Source organism: Tiliqua scincoides, chromosome 3, assembly GCF_035046505.1.
Source record: "Tiliqua scincoides isolate rTilSci1 chromosome 3, rTilSci1.hap2, whole genome shotgun sequence".
Taxonomy (NCBI): Eukaryota; Metazoa; Chordata; class Lepidosauria; order Squamata; family Scincidae; genus Tiliqua; species Tiliqua scincoides.
This window is the reverse complement of record NC_089823.1, coordinates 74,637,478-74,657,227: the sequence shown is the minus strand read 5'-3', so window position 1 is coordinate 74,657,227 and position 19,750 is coordinate 74,637,478. Positions and strand designations below refer to the sequence as shown.

At 44.8% G+C, this 19,750-nt stretch overlaps 1 pseudogene; it reads left to right on the top strand.

The window, feature by feature from the left end:
* Window positions 1-7,696: 7,696 nt before the first annotated feature.
* On the top strand, window positions 7,697-7,815 carry LOC136647277 (5S ribosomal RNA; annotated as a pseudogene).
* The last annotated feature ends 11,935 nt before the right edge of the window (window positions 7,816-19,750 follow it).

Genomic DNA, 19,750 nt, shown 5'->3' with positions numbered 1-19,750 from the left:
CACCCGGGGGGGGGGGGACGGTGCATACAGAGGGTACCGTAATGTAGCGTGTAGCGCAGGGGATCACCTTCACTACAGTAGCAATCTCAATAGGGCTTATTTTCGGGGGAGGGCTTATTTTAGAGGAATCTTACACAGTAAGGGGAGGGCTTATTTTCGGGATAGGTCTTATTATCGGGGAAACACGGTACCAGTTGGGTCCATTTCAAAAGACTTGGGTTTAAGAAGTATGGCTGATTCCCGAACATTGACTGAAGGCACAATCCTAATCAGGTCTACTCAGAAGTAAGTTCTATTTTGTTCAATGGGGCTTACTCTCAGGAAAGTGTGGTTAGGATTGCAGCCCGATAGAGTGCTCCCTTAAGAATGACATCCGTAGTCTTTATATGTTGTTTCTTCCCACCAGCTCAACATCTAGCCAACATTAATTCACAGGAACTATTCATTATAGTGATAGGAATTCTGAACTTCTGCATCTCATGTTCCAAAAGCCTATAGCTGTTTGTTATTTATTCTCACCCCAAACTACCATCTAAAACCTTATGCCCTAAGGTTGTCAACTGTGAGTTTTTAAGACAAGAAAGTATGTCCTTTTATTGATGAGACTTACCTGGAAGTAAGTCTCATTGAAGTCAGTAAGACTTACATCGGAGTGGGCAAAATGAGGATTGTGCTATAAATGAATGAGTGCACCCAATTCCTGCTTTCACCAGAGGTGGGCAATTATAAGAACATAAGAACAGCATAATGAATCAGGCTAAAGGTCCATCTAGTCCAGCTTCCTGTATCTCACAGTGATCCACCAGATGCCTCAAGCCCACAAGACAAGAGACCTATATCCTGGTGCCACTCCCTTGCATGTGGCATTCTGAGGTAACCTACTCCTAAAATCAGATGGCTGTTCGATATAAACAGGAATCAAGCACTCTCAAATTTTCAGTTCAGTACCAAAAGTCCTGGGGGAGGGGAGGAAAAAATGAAGAAAGGACCCAATGTCTTTCACATCCCCAAAAGGAAAAAAACTTACTTTGGGCTAAAATGCAGTTGCAGGCATTATTCTCAATATTGGTCAATTTCCTGGCCAGACATCAAAGCAGAGCAAGACAGAAAAGATTCCACAAGAAGCATCCTCTCTCCTGTAGCACTACAAGGTTATGTTTAGGATACTAGAATGCCATATTTTAAGGTTTGTGCCACAACAGGGTTACAACTAGAATCATCCAAAGAAATCAAGTTAAAACAACTTTTGATGGTGGAATCAAAGGTGTCTGGTAATAGAAGTGAATTGTGGAGCAGATGGGTTGCAGGTGGATTATGATAGTGCTATCTGAAATGGCAATAAACACACATATAAATGAAAGTGTAGATATTATTTTAGTTTTGTTTTATATTTTAAATTTAAATTTACCACAAATCGTAATCTGAACATAATGTTCTTAGAAGTTAGTCACAAATAGCATAGCCCTGTTGCTCCCACTCCCAGAATAAAGACACGAGATGAAAATGTGGATTTAAGTAGGGCTACAGGCCTTTTTCATTATAAAGGCAAGCAGTAATTTAATTAACTATTAACTTGAATTGATTGGAACTTCCTGCTATCTACTACCTCACCATTGGTTAATGGTGAGGGAGTAGGTAGCAAGAAGTTCCAATCAATTCAAGTCCACATTCACCTTTTCAAAGAGCACATTGGGGAAAGCCTACCTTTAACATAAGGGCTCTGCATCTACAGCCCTGGTTGGATTAGTTTAGGAATGCTGGTTTGCCTCCACTTCTGTGCATTGGGATTATCTTGCCTGACCTCATCAGGACACTAAAAGGACATGAAAAATCCAGGACAACTTACTGGACTGGCATTTTCAGATGCAGAACTTTACTGATTGTTACTCAGCATTCAAGCCTGTTGCTTTAGTGTGCTTTGGCGTCTGACTCTTCCTCTCTCCACTGTTCCTTTGCACAGACTGAGATTAGCTGGTTGCTTCTGGAGCTGGGTAGGAATTTTTTCTTGTGTAGTTATTTGGCCTTGGTATACAGATTTTTTTTTTTTTTTTGCCTGGTTGGCAACCTTCAGTCTCGAAAGACTATGGTATAAGCCTACAGCACCCGGTATTCCCACGTGGTCTCCCATCCAAGTACTAACCAGGCCTGACCCTGCTTAGCTTCTGGTGTCCAGCACTTTACAACTGCTTACCAGCTGCTGCTGGAGGAACTACTTCAGATTTTTCTTAGCTGTTTTGGTTTGGTATGGTGGGTTTTGTGTGGTCCAATGAGGTGGAAATTCTTGGAGAGCCTCAGAATGCCACTGCAAGTGCAGAGTGGCAGAGCACTGAGCCCAATGTCAAATCTTGGTGAAGAGCTGGAACAGGAAGGGAATGAGGAAGGAGACCCATGAACAAAGGGCGGTGGGAAGGACAGATGAGGAAACCAGGAAGGGGGCAGATGTTGGTCACTTATGGTGTGCTTGTGAAGCCCCTGAAAGGGTCTCAGGGAGGCCTCTGGCTCTTAGGAGCATACTTTGAGAATCACTGAATTAGAACAGTAGAGAAAAAATGATGCTGCCATGCTCCTTGATCTGTCCTTACTGTATAAACTTTTCCTTGCTCTGCCAGAATATTTCAAAAACTCTTTTCTCCACCAGGACGAGGTTGGGTGTTCCTATTGCTAATTGTAATGTCATGCAAATCTAAAGTAACTTTCATTTGCAAATAAAGATAATATAAGTCATCTGTTTTTACTCCTCAGCACATATTTAGTGAGAAGGAGTATTTGGAGCCATTAAAAATGACATTTAAAAAACCTCTGGCGCTTTACAGCCAAACGGAATCATTCTAAATTGATAATGTTAATTTTTCATCATGCGAGAGATTAGGTTCTGTAACACTCTGTTCATTTTTGATAGAGGAGAAGACATTAAGTTTGAAGACAAATATCTATTCCTCTAGGAGAATAGGTGGCATAAAATACATTACGTATTTGTGCAGCTGATAACCTGTATAGTTGAGAAAGACTCTGTTTAAATGAATACCCAGATGGATGGTCTGAATAGAGTACATACCATTTCCTTGCCCCTTTCACAAGCAGCACAAATACAGAAGACATTTCAGCAAATTTGAGGGGAGAGATAGAGAATTTTTGGAACTTCTCAGGCTCAGCTTACTGGCTGAGGGCAGTTCCCCTTTCGTTTTCTTCCTTTTAAACTTTTTCACCAACTCTTTTGCATTTTGGCACTAACTGGGATATTAATGTACTTAACATTACATAAACCAGACTCTTGGGGGGAGGGGTCTGCTGGCATCAAGAAAACTTAGAACAGCTGCATAAATCATTTAGAATAACTTCATTATAAAATGCGTTCCCCCTACAAGCTAGTAGAACAATGAAGCTTTTAAGAGCTGGGAGCAATTATTTACTGCTCCAGCTATCATTAGTTCTTGCTACAGAGGAGTGACAGAATATAAATTTTGAATATTTATAAACAATATTTTATTTAGGGCCCAATCTTAAACTTACCATCCGACATCACAATGGGTCCTCTGCTGTCATAAAAGGAGTGTCAGGGGAAAGGCCTGCAACTTCCTGCTACTTACCAGAGCAGGTAAATCAGCAAGAGGGGGTTGGATGGGTCTGGGAAGGGGGGGGGGGTTTGGTGGCAGTGGTGACTGCTGAATCCTAACCCCCTTCCTGGACCCGATCCTGCAGTGCACGTTCACATAGACCTGCACCAGCTATTTTGCTAGTGCAGGTCCAAGTACACCTCACTGTGCAATGGAGGATTACTCTCAGGTAAGGGAATAATTGTTCCCTTACCCAGGGGAGACCTCCACAACTACCCCCCACCATAGAATGAAACAGTCACAATTCTGGCGCTGTTGCAACATGGGGGGGGAGAGGCTAGGATTGGGCCTCTGCAATTGGGCCTCTGTCCTCTGCAAATATTGTCCAATCAGTATGCCTAAAGCAATCCCGAAGTTGCTCCAATGCATCTTCTGACCACTGTTGCATTTCTCTGACAACAGGCCTAATTCTATTGACAAGCGGTCTGTATGATGGTATCAAAAACAGAGAGATATGGTCAGATTGTCCCAGATGGGGCAAAGGTATAGTCCTATACCCGTTCACAATATTACTATACACATGATCTAAGGTGTTTGGCCCTCTAGTGGGACATTGTACATGTTGATTGAACTTAGAGAGGACAGTCTTTAAATTAGCTTGATTGAAGTCACCTGCAATTACATACACTCCATCTGGGTGGGCCTGTTGTTGTTTACTAATAGCAGTTAGCAGATAGTTCATAGCTAGAACAGTATTTGCAGCAGGAGGTATATAAACTGCCACCTCTGTTGCCACCTCTGTCATGGGACTCAGTGGTGATGGTGACTGGCTCCTTTCCATGACCTGCATAGGCCTGGTCTGTGATTGGTGCATGGTCCCTGGTGGTGTTACTAGAAGGGATGCACCGCCATTGAGTTGCTTGAGCTCTTTTTTGCCCCTTTCTCTTTGTGGCAGGTGGTCATACCAGCTTTACCTGGGCACTGGATTGCACCATTAATGAAGCTTATATACCTATCAATATACTTCACATGTGGAATGAAGTAGCAGACTGTCGTTATTAAAGCACATGCATCACAGCAGCCCTTGCCTTTTTGCTGCATAGCTATTTTTTAACCATTTCTTTGTATAATTAATGTTTTTCCTTATCAGGTTTATGCCTGTACAGCAGCTTGTTCTCAGAGCGATGGGCAAAGCATAGATCCAAATCAAAAAGCAGGCCACATTTTATTAAAAGGGGATTTATGGCTTCCAGACGTCAATCATCTACAAACCTTCCCATGTTATTCTGAAACTATGGAACACCAATGAAGTCATATCTAGAAATGTATGATTGTACCCTCTGACAGCAGGAAGGTGAGGAAGCAGAGGACAGCTGGACCGAGGCATGAACCTATCGAAAGAAGCTAGTCAAGGGAGAAAGCTATTGATCTGACAGGATACAGTGAGAAGGAACCTTGCTATTCCAATCAAAGAACACATAACTTTCTATAATCAAGAACTGTTGTAGATGGCTTTTGTTGCTATGAAGAATGGTTGCAGTTGTAGCTGTTGACTGCACGGAAAATTGATTGTGATAAAAATTAGGTACAGAAGCTTAAGTCTACTGGAATAGAATAGCCCAGGGATGTATTCACCAGGTTTAATTACATTATCAAAATTAATTCATGCATTAAAAGGAACTAGGGAAAACTTCAGCCTCTGAGTTCTATTTCTCCTGAATTGTATACAACAGTGACAACTCTGTGTGATCAGGAATATAAAGGGGGAAAAAAGAATCTGATGCAACATGGGACAGGAGTATTCCAGGAAGGCAGACTCAACTATTCCCTTGTTCAAATTAATTCATATCAACTTTTGAAACCGTTAGTACCACAGTTCTAGCAAGGCTTTGCCTCTCAAAAGTGAAAAGGCCCCATTCATTCAGGGATTCTAGAGGACTGCTGCCAACCACGGTTATATTCAGGAAGTCTGAAATGAACATATAGTGACAGAAATCTAGTATATCACAGATAAATCAGTTAAGCAGGGATTGCATTGGATACCCTGTGCAGTGTAGCATACCGGTGGCAAAGAATGTGTTTATAGCTATCGATTTATTTAATAATGAGCTCTGTGAACAGCAGCATGGGAATTCTCGAGCTTGCTCTACACTTAATTTTGTTTGGAGAGATTGTTAGTTGCAACTTAAGATCAAAAGGTAAAATGCTCAGGGGTATTAGATGCCAGAAGAGATTTATGGCAGCTTGACCAGAGCCTCAAGAGTCTTTAAATAGCTTGGCAGGGGGTGGGGGGTTAGCTGCTATTACTTTGCTATTTGATGAGTTTCCAAATGCCAGTACGACAGGTACAGGTGAACAATATGAATTGCCTAGGAGTATAAGCACCTGTGAGCCAATAGCATTTGATTCTGGAGTTCTGAAAAGCCTGTAAATAAGGTGACACTTTTTTGCCCTGTATGTCTGGGATGATCATACAGAGCAAAGATTTATGCAGGATTCAGCCAAAGAATATTTATCAAGGTGCGAGCAGGGAGTCTTGAAAAGTGAATCAATTCAATGAAAGGCTTATCTTTAATGTTTTCCTTCAGCGATGATCAGTTCTTGGTCCCAGAAGAAATCTTTGTAAGTAACATAACTGCCTTTCTGGATTGTATCAAAGATCGATTTACTTTCAGTCTGTGGCCAATCGGATGCTCCTGTAACACTCCCAAGTAGAGCATGATGGAGGTAGTCATTCTGTGTATCTTATGGTAATCAGAAGTACATGGATTCTGAATCTGTCAGATCTATGTTTAGCTACCAATGCTAGCACCCACTGAGAGGCGTTTGAAAACAGTGTTATTTATGTTACTCAGAAGTAAGCCCGTTGAGTTCAGTAAGACTTAGAGCCCAATCCTATGGGCTCTAAGCACTGATGCTGAGCTCCAGTGCCAGGTGTTGTAAACATGCCGCAAAGCACATTTACGACATCCAGAATGAAAGGAGTTATAGAGCTTTGGCCAGCACTGGACGGACACTGCCCAGAGCAAGGGATAAGTCAGTGATAAGGTCTTTCAGGGTGGGGGGGGGGAGGTATTTTCAGGGGCAGAGAGAGGGAGGGGCGGAGGGAGGAACCAGGGCAGAAGGGAAGTGGGGTCAACAGAGCTCTGCTCAGCTATATCCTATTCTCCATGTTGGGCTGTAAAGCCTGATACAGAGGTTCGCAAATCTGTGCAAGTACAGACTTGAGAAGTCCCAGTGTGGGGTCTGGGGCTTTTGCTGGGGGAAAGAAACAAAAGTTCCTTCCCCTGAGGAGACCTCTGGCAGTCTCAGCAGTGTCATTGTAAACCATTTTGGTGCCACTGCACCCAATGGCACCACCGGGGATAGAACTGGGTTGTTAGGCTGTCATCCTATCTTATCAGAAACAAAAACCCCTATAAAATATCCTCCATGGTTTTGTCTAATCTTTTTGAAAGCCATCTCTGCTAATCACTATCCCAACCTTCTATGGGGACGAATTCTCTGTGTCACTTAAGCCAGAAGAAGCATCGGCTTCCTCACTGCCCTTTCAAGAAGTGTCCTGATTGAGTCAGAAGTCCAGCTGTGCAATCCTGAAGTGTGTGCTGGGCCTGTGCAAGCGGTCACAAAAGTGACCCAAGGAGTTGCTGAGGCCAGCCCACAGACCTGTGCTGGACTTGGCACACCAGAGAAGACCCCACCCTTACCCTGAAGAGACCTCCTTGAATAGGATACAGAGTGGACTGTGCTGGCCCTGCCATATTGACCTGGGTGGGAGGATAGGATTAGGCTGTCCTTCTGGTCCCTGCAACACTGGCAGCCATACTGACATTCCCATGTATATTAGGGATTCAGTGGAACAATTCTGCAATGTTAGCTATACAGTTGACTTTATTTTCAAGTTCTCAGTGGTTGAACCATTGTGCAATTCCATTGCCCACCCTTTCTTTGCAGGATCCTCCTATCCCACCTCCTCCTCTTTACCTGCCACAACAGTCAGGTAAGTTTGAAGGGGAAAGGGATGATACTGTGGCAATGGCAGAGAAGGGCAGAGAAGGGCAAGTGTTAAAAGCTTAGCACAAACTTTACAGAGGGAAGATGGGTTGAGTTGAGCACAGGGTATCTAAAGTAGTTCATTTTTAACTTATCCCTCTGTTACCCTGCACATGCCCAATCTCGTCTGATCTTGGAAGCTAAGCAGGGTCAGGCCTGGTTAGTACTTGGATGGGAGACCGCCTGGGAACACTGGGTGCTGTAGGCTTATACCATAGTCTTTCGAGACTGAAGGTTGCCAACCATATCCCTAATCCAAAAATTAGCATAATCACTATTAGAAATTGCAAAATTGTGGCCATTATCCCTATTAGAAACGTGTGACAGGTGAAGGCGATCTCATATAGAAGCCGTTGGTTAGCTATTTTAAAAGAATGGATGCATCATTAAGATGTCACTCTCTAAAGTGTACCATCTGTATGGTGGTGAGTACCATTAGAACACCATGTGTCCTGAAAGCATTATAGAAATATTTATGGGGCCTCAGTGGCTCCATTCTATACAGGCTATTTGAGCCTGCCACTATTTATATGAAACTCCTCTTTTTCCAGCCCACACACTCTGTTACCAAGCAACTAACTTGCATTCTTCTCTAATGTTCCTTCCATTACCCTCATGTATATTTCTCTCATATCTAATATGCGACTTTCCTCACCCAGGCAAAACTGGCTTTGCTCTCATGTTAAAATTCCTAAGTAGAAACGTGTACTTCCGCTTGTCTCTCTCAGATAGGAAAAGGAACTCATTGCCCTGTATTTGGTGAACACTCCCTTCACAAGGATGTTTTCTCTGGTACATCAGCCCAGTGCAATCAGCCAGAAAGTGGTGCTAGTTATGTTCATCAGTCTAGCCAGATAGCACAGTTCACGATAATTGTCAGGTCCTTTCCCTCTTCTTCCGCTCCCCCTAGGAAGCATTCCTTGGAATTTATTAAACCAGATAGAGCCATCCAATCCTTCTCATGTGATAATATCCCAAAAGCAGTTTTGATGTGCTCTGAGAAAGGAAGCTTCTCTGAAGTGCCTTTCCCTGGAGCTAATAATATACCTCATAATGCACTTACCGTTAAAGTGACAGATCCCATCACCACACAGAGGAACAAACAGAGCATGACAGCAAGCATGTACTGCCGAGCATAATGGGGCTTCTTCATCATTCTTTAATGAAGCTCGTGACACAACAAAGAATGCAGTGACATTGGAAGGAAGCTGATAAAAATGTCCCCACCTCTCCCAGTTATATACCATATGTGGTATCTACATGGTAACCGAGAGTAACAGAAAACATTGCTGATGACTATAATAACATTCAGGAGGACCTTTGTAGAATTGAGAATGGGGTTGGAGCAAGCAAAATGAAGTTTGACAGAGACAGCGCAAGGTTCTGTGCATAGGCCAAATAAATAAATAAAAATCAAAGGCATAGAATGGGAGATGTCTGGTTTGACAGTACTGTATGTGAAAAGGTTCTTGATGTTGCAGTCAAGAACTGAACGTCAGTCAACAATGTAATGTGGCTTCAAAGAAGGGTAATGCAATTTTAGGTTGTGTGAACAGAACCATGGTTTCCACATTGTGAGAAGTAGTGGTTCCACTTTACTCTGCGCTGTTCACCCTTCATCTAGAGCAGGGGTGCTCAAACTTTCAACCTTAGGGATGCTGGACCTTTAACAAGTGTATAGAAGAGAGAATTGCAGCAGGTGCAACTTGTCATGCCACAGATGACAAGCTACACCTGCTGAAATTCTCTCTTCTATACACTTGTTAAAGGTCCAGCATCCCTAAAGTTGAAAGTTTGAGCACCCCTGGTCTAGAGTACTGAGTTCAGTTCTGGGTGCCACATTTTCAAGAGAATACAGCCAAACTGGAGCGGGTTCAGAGAAAGCACTGATGATGATCAAGGCTCTGAAAAATAGGTCCTATGAGGAAAGGTGAAGCAGAGAAATTGTAGTGTACAGTGTAAATGAGGCTACAACCATTTGGACACTTTCCTGGGAGCAAGCCCCATTAAACGTAACGGGACTTACTTTTGAGTGGAACCGCTTAGGACTGGGATGCAAGTCAGGAATGGAAGGCAAAGATAGACCAGATACTGCAAGTGATCACTGTGTGACAATTATTGGTGAATATGCAATATGAATATGCAGAAACTGAAAATGTTTCTGCCATTTCCCCCACATGCACACATTCACTTTTTATTTATATACACCTATGCAAAACAGTGTAAGATCCCAGTCCCCCACCCCCGCTGACATAACTATTGGGCTGGTAGAGGCTGCTTTACGACAGTCCTCCATTGATGTGTGCAGTGGGCCTACTAGGATGGAGGCCAGATTGGCCTCCTGTGTGCCAGTGGACCCATGGAGGTACACCAGAACAGGTAAGCCCATGCAGGGTGTTGGGGAAGTGGATAGGGCATTGTGGGTGAAATGGGACAGTGAGAGCACAGGGGAGGGTGGATCAGGCCTGGGAAGGGGCAGGATCGTGGTGGTGGTGAACATGGTCAATGTGGATTTGTACCAGTGATATCTATAGTGCAGGTCTGAGTTGACCCATAGCTGCTGCTAGTGCATACCCCAAGGAGATCTCCAGCAGTCAAAACCTTCCCATGGATACAGTGCTAGCCACACCAGCATCACCACACAGGGATTTAAATAGGATTGGGTTGTAAATCTGCTTTTAAGGGAGAAGGGAACAAACATGTTCCCATTGTTAAGTCAACGGGGTGATGCTCCCATACCACAATCTAGTTTCATGTTGTTAACTAATTTTGGCAGCACATTTGGATGTAAATCTTACTGATTTATAGCAATAGGTATATAAACTTCAGTGATGGTGCAAATAATACTGAAAATAATGCAGACGAATGACATCCATAACTGGATACATATGAATTTCAATGAATTTCTTTAGTGGGATGCAAAGCAGATGTTAACACAATCCGCTTTTTCCAGATGCGTCGTGGGGAATGGAAGGGAATGCTGGGCAAAGCCATTGTGGAGCGCAAGCTAGGCACATGGGTTACATAGTACTTACAGACAGTGGGGGCATATGGACCAATTGGTCTCTAGACCAATAAGGACTAGTTTGGGACTATTTAAACTGGACACTCACCCTGGCACCTACATGCCCTCCCCACATAACAATCAGCAAATCTGATTGCTCTAAACAAAGAATGTTCAGGCACCTTGGGATTGTGTGTGGGGAAAGGCGAGACAAAAATGCAAGCAATAAATAAATAAATTTGATTATTCTAATCTAGATAAAATTGACCTAGAACAGAGACTGATAGCTGGCCCAGAGTATGCAGTGATGTTGACCCCATGCTATGGGCTGAACTGGGACTAGGTAGCAACAAAGATGTAAATAAAAAAAACCTTTTACTTATCTACTCTTCTGCTACCTAGTACCCAAATGACCTACTTGGATCTGTGCCAGTCTGCAGGTTGGCGTAAAGTGGGTTCAAGGGGGGGTGTCAATCCCAGGCTGAGGGCATAGGATATTGGTGCCACTGCTGCTGCCGATATCGGCACTTAGCCTGCCCTCAACATGCCCTAGCCAGTCCAAATCCTGGCTCCAAACTTTCCCTGAACCATCCATACTTCTGAACCACTTGGTCAGTTGCAGCATCTGGGCAGTTCTGGAACATGAAGGGAGCCTCCAGCCATTTGCAATGGTAACTCCATTGTGTGCAACAGCAGTGTGATGTTAGTGCTGTTGCTGGGCCTTGTACCACAGTGGATCAACAGACAAGCTGTCACACAAGGCCCATTAGTTTGGGCCATGGGTTTGGGCCATGAAGCAACAGATCTTCCATTGTATCTTCTGCATCTCATAGCTTAAATGGAAAGTGATAGAAGGTAGATCTATCCATATAAATAAAATGTACATTGTCCACAATCAAAACACACCATTCAGTTGAGTTTTACATTTGTGCTGGAGGACAGTGTTTGTTAACAAGCTTTGCAGGCTAGCATGCAAGCTTCACAAAAGTTGTTTGATGCTTAAATGTATTGAAAGGTGACCTGTGCTCATGAAGAAGTGTTCATCTCATCTATGAGACACTCAAATGTTTCATCTAAATTTAGGAGTTTACTTTTAACCAGTAACACAGACTCGCTAATCAGTTGGAGGTTGTGATGACCATAACATCTAAGCAGAGCTGATCGGAATAATTTTCTTGACTTATTTGTATTATATGATAGAATGGATATGATTAAGACTGGCTACCACATTCTATTTAAAGATAATTGGGAATCAGGCAGTGTTTATCCTTTAATGAATAAACTCACTGAGAGCACACAGCATCAAAGGATAACTTCAGAACTTCAGGATATTGTTGAATGAATATTGTGCAAACCTTGGATACTTGAAATTGCAGAATAATTTAGAACTTGGATATTACTCATATACCCCAATAAGGCATGATTGCTGACTGCCTCCTTGAAGTTCATCCATCAAATCCTGAAGGAAGCATCACCCAGCTACAAAAATATATCTGGCAGCTGGTTGCAATGCACTGCCTTATATGAATTTGATTGGATTGGGCCCCCTCCTCAGCAAATGAGGTCCCTGGTATTATTTCATTGAATTTGGACCTCACCTGCAAGTTCTTTGATCCTTGATTTCTGAAGGATCCTTGGTTCCTGCACAGATGGAGCCAGGGTGCCCAAGCCTACATACTCCACACATGGGCAAAGACAGCTAGGGTGATAGATGTATCTATTAACCCCCAAGATTAACCTCCCAGAAAAAGGGGTGGGGTTGAGCCCCTCAATTCAAGTCTTTCACTTAAGTAACTGACCCTGTGAATAAGCAAATAAATGCCTACTGCCCAACAGATCACCCTGGATAGGCCTGGATAGTATCATATTTCAGGGTCCAAACCCACCTGCTATTTATGCAATTCCAACCCCAGACGCATGTCAGCTCTCATTCAAGAATGCTGATCATATATAAACCAGGACATTCTGACAAAATTCCTGAATGATCTTATGATGTCATCATCCCCATCCACCTCCTGGGCCAGTTCCACATCCAAGGGATTCTGATAGGCCATGGGTGCCACCAGTGAGACAGCAACGAGGGACTAACAGCCAGCAGGTTCAAGGATTTACTAGGCAACAAGCTTAACAAAAAAGTGCAAGGGCTTAGGAACTCTTCTTACACTGAATCAAACTGTACATATTGTAAGCAAATAAAGAGGTTTTGTTTTTTTTTACTAAACATTGGGGAAAGTCATCAATCAACTTGATTTCTTGACATTTAAAACTTCTGAAATGTGTTTATGCAGTAAAAGCCAGTCTTATCTCTATAGTTTACACCAGATTAAAAGCACTGGTGAAAATTCTTAATTGAACTTGGGGGCAACATGATTAAATCATTATGTTACCCCTGAACTTCCGAAACACCAAGCTCCAGGTAAGCACTGCCGCCCTGGGTGCGATTTGCAGCAGGAACACCTCTGCTGCATTATGTTATAAAATAGGCTTAGAATTTTGCCTTGCTGAAACTAAGCACTAACATCATTCAATTGTTACAGCAGATCATACCTAATGCATCAAAGAAGATGCCAGAGCACACCTCTGTACATTTATTTATTTATCACATTTTTATACTACCCTTCCTCCAAAGAGCTCAGGGCGATGTACGCAGTTGCTCCCCTCCTTTTTTCCTCACAGCAACCCTGTGAGGTAGGTTCCATGTTGGCATCCTTCAGTCTTGGAAGACTATGGTATCGCACTCTGAATGGTGGTTCTGGAACAGAGTGTCGTCTGTAGTGCGCGAAGCCTGGGTAAAGTAGATATGGAGGATAGACTGTTATCCAAGCAGCAAATCCCCTCTCTCCACGTCGCTGAAATGGTCCAATGGAAAGGCAGAGGCCAATACGGTTGGTTCCAGCGGCGTTGCAGGAGTTGCCAGAACGTGACTGTGTTCAGCCATTAGGCTGAGACAAAGCGACTGGCCCAAGGTTACCAGGAAGCTTCATGGCTGAGGGGGGATTTAAACTTGGTTCTTCCAGGACTGAGTCCACCTCCCAAACCACTACACCGCCCTGGCTCTCATTGGAGCTAACAGTGGGCGCCCTTTGTGATCTGACAGGGATAAACCCAACAGCGTTCTAGGGTGTGGGTGTTGGAATGTGTGATTGGAACTGTATACCTCAGCTGATGGCAAAAGCAGCACACAAATGGAGATCTAAATTTGGAGATCTAATTTTGGAAACCCACTATTAATTTGACCCTCTCACTGAAATCATGATCAAGTCCCAATTATTCTGCATTCACTACTTTCCCCTAGTACCCATGCAAAAATAATTATTTGTACATGTCTTCAATAAAAACAGCTAAGCTGCCTCACAAATGCCCCTGAAGCAAATGTCCTTCTTTAATATTTGAATACCCTGTTTCCAAGTACACTATCCAGCATTATGTTGCTCTTCATGTAAGGAAGGAAAGGCTTCACAACACTTCTGCTGTCATTTCTAAATGCATTAATTTGCATACAACACCCTTTGCAGACCATCCAATTACTATGCGCTAAAGCCCCCAGCACATTAGAGCACTGCGGATCGGTGGTGACAACCAAGTGCCTGCATTTCTTCTCTAATTGGTATTCACGACAGAACACTCTTCTAAAAAATTACTATGGCCTCCCTCTCCAAATAATGAGAAAATATTAGCATTAAATGTTCCCACAACAGTGGCCTCTTCATTAGTCTGTCCCCTTTACCACCCACTTGCCTCTGAATTCTGACTGACTTGTTCTATCCTTTAACCACTTCATTTTGGCATACTAATCAAGAGCTAACTTTGCTTCAAGGCCTTCTCCTTCTTCTGAAACGCCATCGGTGTGCTCGGATGGCCACCTCATTACTGAATCATATTCCAGCTTCTGTCTCTGTTATCACCTGGCCAGAGTGTTCTTATTTTGAGGCTTTGGAAAATGTGTGGCGAAAATCCAAATTGAGTTACATGTCCTCTGAGAATAACATTCAAAGGAAGTAAAGGTGCCACTTTTTTTTTTTTTTAAACTTTGCAGTTCAGCCTCAGGAGAAAAAAAAATCCTATGCATATCTACCCAGAAGTAAGGACCACATACTTCTGTGGAACTTACTTCCAGGTAAGTGTTTTTGGGATTGCAGTCTAAAATACATTAAGCTTCAAAAAAGCTCTAAATAACTGTTCATTTTTTTAAATGTGCAGCCTAATTAAGATATGAACCATGTCTAAGAGCCATGACTGTTTGAAGCAAACAAATATTCACCACAGCTGGTTACACAGGTATGGTAGTGTTTGAAGAACAACAGTGTTGTTAATGTTTTGAGACTCTCCCTTCTTCAAATATCACAGTTGCATCTCATTATGGAACAGAATTCTTAGCAACATCAAAGGGAAAGTGAAGCAATATTTTTTCCTGAAATAACAAGTCATTCAGTCTAGTTGATGCAGGAAAGGGTGATCTTTCTCCGTGTTTTTCATGTTCTAGGATCACACAGTTACTAAAGATCTTGACTGAAAAGACAGTGTGCATATTCTGTCAGAACAACTTGCACTAGCAATTTAGATGACACCTGGCCCAGCTATTTTTGATTGAGGTTGATATGCTCTTTTTTAGCTAAGACACTATCCTCTTTTAAATCATCTGATTAGTTGTGTGTGTGTGTGTGGGGGGGCATAATCCTAACCAACTTTCCAGCATCAATGTAAGGGTAATGCAGCTCTAAGGAAAGGAAACAAGCATTCCCTTACTTTGAGGAGAACTCCATGACTGACACCCAATTGCAGGATGCAGCACATGCCCCATTGATACAGTTATGTCACTGCGGGAAAGTTGGCTAGGATTTGTGCCTCTGTGTGTTTTCCATGAGTTATCACCCAAAATATGATGAATATCTCATAGAAAACAAGGAGGCATTGCAGAGTAATTTTGGGAAATTGCATAGTTTTCTGCACTAACGAGATAAGAAAGTAAGAGTTCATTCTGGAATTTAAAATGGTCTTACACCAGGGTTATGATATAGCTCATGGTAATGAATATCAATAGGTGCTCAATCAATAAGCATTTACGATTTATAGCTCCTAAATCTATATCCAACACTTGGAGGGGAAAAATCCTAGTGAAATACTGCAGAATAGCCATGGTCAAAATTCAGCATACTGAACTGAGCAGAAGAACCAAACAGAAGGAAGGTCAGGGTAATACCTGACTTTATTGATTGTTTTCAATGACTTGAAGTGTTTTTGGATTACAAGACATTATAGCTGAAGAAAAGAGTACAATACTTTTTACATATATTGTGGAGTAGATTTAAAAAAATGATACACTACAACAGTGTTTCTCAAGCAGTAATACTGGTACCACTGGTGGTACTTTGTGATATCTGGTGGTGCTTGTGGGACCCCCAGACACCTGCCATGTGGCAGCAAGACCAGTGACACGATGCAACAAATAGCAGGGATGGGAAAACCCAGCATGGCTCGACTCAAGACACCACCCCCCTGTGACTCAACTCAAAAATGAGTCATAAAGGGGGCACTTTCTGAATCAGACGCAGCAGCTACAAGGTTTACCAGGACGACCCAATCCTTGGTAGCTCCACTCAGAAGCAGAGCCACTGTAACCAGTCATTCAATGAGGCTTCCTCCTACCAAGTTACAGTGGAGCTCAGAGCAGTCATGCCATGCACTGGAAAGTGTAATCGCTATGAACTGCCCTCCCCCCCCCGCTTCCCTGCTTCCTCCCTCTCCTTGGGCTTTTCCAGCCAATCATAAGGCAAGACCCCCTTTGGCTCCTCCTCCTGCCCTGCCTCAGCCAAAGAAAATATCAGAATCTCCATTCTTTGTCCAATGATCATTGGTTCCTTCCTATCTTCCTATAAGTGTTGAGCAAAAGAGCTTGCTCCTGCCTCCTCCTTACTGCTCGGATGCATTAACCCTTCCCTGCCTGGTGGCTGGGACCTCCCTGCTGCTTGCCTGGTCTGAATGACTGCCCCACAAGGTTTTTTACGCTGTGAAAACAGTAAGCAAGCACACCCAGACACAGGCAGACTTGAGCATGTGGGGATGGGTGCCAAGTCAGGGGGCCCTTGACTCAAGTGTTTTTCTGAGTCTTCCGACTCATGAGTCCACAAGTCAGTGAAAAATGTGCATTTTTGCGACTCGAGTCCAAGTCAACTGACTCAAGTTCCCTTCCCTGCCAAATAGCAGTAGGAGGCTTGCCTTGACAGGCAGAGATCCAAAACATGCTTTTTGCATGCTTGAAAAAGTCCACCTTTGAGCCTCATCCTAGTGCTTGTCATGTCATATCTGGCCTCCCAACCCAGAATGACATTAAAGGCAGCTAGCGTGCCCGTATGGGCACGCTAGCGCTGATTGCCAGGCTAAACCCCCCCTATCAGCCGGCAGCAGGGCTTTGCTGCCAGCTGATTGGCTGGCTGGCCTTGGGGGGGCGGGACAACTGAGCCTGATCTAGCACGCAGGCGCTAGACCCGGCTCAGTTCCGTTCCTGGAAGCGACCGAGTAGGTCGCTTTTCCAGGAGCGGAGGAGAGGCTACCCCACGACGGGGCTTGGAGCGTGGGGACTCACGCTTGCAGGCTCCCATCTGCAGCGGCAGCGGGTAGCCTCTCCAGAGGGGGTGAGCTGCGCACTCTGCAAGGGGCCCTTGCCTGCCTGGGGTGCTCAGTTCAGGCTGCATTTTGGCGGCCATTGGGCGGGGCGTCTCATGCCTGGGCACCATTTTAGGCTCCTGCCTCATGGTGCGCCGCCATTTTACAAATTTAAAAATAGCCCGGCTGCCCATTTTAGGAGCTTTGCATCCCAAGGGGCCTTTTCCTTTGCAGGGTTGGATGGTCTACCAGCAACCAACATGCAAGCATGGTGGGGCGAGACAAAGTGCTGCTGCGGCGTCACTGCTGGGATCATGCCCTTTCGTGGGCTACCGTATTGTATACTGTCAAATTAGAACACAGGGGGTGGTGGGCCCCCATTGGGGATGTTCAGTCACTGGGGGGTGGACAAGGGGATGAAAGTTCGGAAGTTGGGTGGCAAGGCCACAAAAAAAAAAAAAAAATTGGTTCTAGCATGGCCCCCTCTCCCCTCCCTCCCTCCTTATCGGATGATGAGGAGTAAATGCCACAGTTGCAGGCATTGGCTTGCTACGACGCGAGACAAAAAGAAAAGGCCCGTTGAAAGGCGAGGCAGGGGGAGGCTGAGGCTCGCCCGAATAGTCGCACACCCGGCATGGAGGCCGCAAGCTCCGCACGCCTTATGGGCAGCGGAGGCATTTTAGGGTGGCCGCATGGCACGGGGGGGCCATAAGGGCCCAGGGCCATTTTGTTGCTAGGCAAGGGCCAGGCCTGGTTACTGCTGGACAGGGAGAACACCTGGGAATTCTGGGTGTTGTAGGCTTATACCACGGAGAACGCCTGGGAATTCTGGGTGTTGTAGGCTTATACCATGGAGAATGCCTGGGAATTCTGGGTGTTGTAGGCTTATACCATGGAGAGTGCCTGGGAGTTCTGGGTGTTGTAGGCTTATTCCCCAGACTTTGAGATTACAGTTGCCAAGCATTTTAGGGTGATTAGTGGGAAACACAGGTGCTTATCCCCAATGCCCAGATTCAATACTTCTGATCTATTTCACCTCCTGCGTAGTCAAATGCTCATGCCCACCTGACTTGTGCAGGATGTCAGATTTACATTTCCTCAGGAAATGCCCTTGTTTTGAAGCCAGAAATGTCATTTTATTGCATTCGGAGGGAAAACTGTTAGGCCCTTTCCCTCTTTGCATTCTTTGTGTTAAAATAGGTTATGATAAAACTAGCTCAAAGATATAATAGCACAAATCCATAAACCCTCTGTTTATGCTCACAATGCAGAGTCTGTGTGGGAAGATGAGGAAGGCATTCCTTGGGCACCTAGCCGGGCTGCACCAGATCAGCCCTGGTCTCCTTGGGGGCCTGCTTCCTTCTGGCAGGGGCCCAATTACCCCCAGTACCCCTGGGCCCTGGGTTGGACATATCCCTGTCCCAAATCTGGTCCCAGGGCCAGCAGGGCACCCCCCCCCCCCAGTGTGGTCATTATCCTGCCATGGCCGACACAGAGTTGGACCAGCAGGATGTGGACTGGGGGGAAGAGTCATTGGGATTGGTGTTGGAGAGGGAGATGCCTACGGTTTCGTAGGGCATCATCGCCATCCCTCTGGGCTCTCACCTCGCCATGTCGGTCAAGGAGAAGATATGGCAAGGCGACTTTGTGGACATGTTCAGTCTCCTTCACATTGAGCCTGAGCCTACCCCTAAAGTGGGAGACCCTGTGCGTGACGAGGAAACCGTCAGGCAGAGGAAGATAGACAAGAATTGGACCAATTGGCTAAATGGGTTCATTGTCTATGCTGGGGTCACTGTCCAGTTGCACCCCAAAAAGGCGGGGAAACTATTCAAATACCTGGACATTATTCATCGCGCTTTGCGTTATCATGCTGGTGCGGCTTGGATGGCTTATGACCGTCAATTTCGCATCAGAGCTGCACAGGACCCATCTTTGGACTGGACTATATCCCAGTGGGAACTCTGGGTGCAGTTAGTCCTGCCGGCTAGGGCAACGTTGGGGGATAGGGCGGATAGCGGGCATTTGATTGCTCGTTCCAGACCCGAGCAGCCTGCGTCACCTGAGGGTGCGCAGTGGGTTCAATCCCCTCGTGCTTGCTTCCAATTTAATGCCACTGGCAAATGCAACAGGCCAGGATGTTCGTTTTCCCATGGCTGCCCCATGTGCGGGGCTGGGCATCCCGTGGCAAAATGTCCACGGATCAGTGGACCACGGCAAGGTTTCCGCCCCTTCCGTGGGAAAAAGCCAGGTGGTGGACCCTCAACTGGTATTGGCAAAGGGCCCGACGCCAATTGAGATTCCCTCCTTGGTTTACTGGCTGCAATTTTATACAGATCGTTCTGCAGCCAGAGTATTTGAGGGTTTTCAGCTTGGTTTCAAGATCCTAGCCCCGCCTCCAGTTAGCCCCACGTTCGCTCGCAACCTCCAGTCAGTGACTGACATGGAGGAGGTGGTGCGAGGTAAAAATAGCCAAGGAGTTAGAAGCGGGTAGAGTAGCTGGACCGTTTGCGGTTCCTCCATAAATGACGGGATA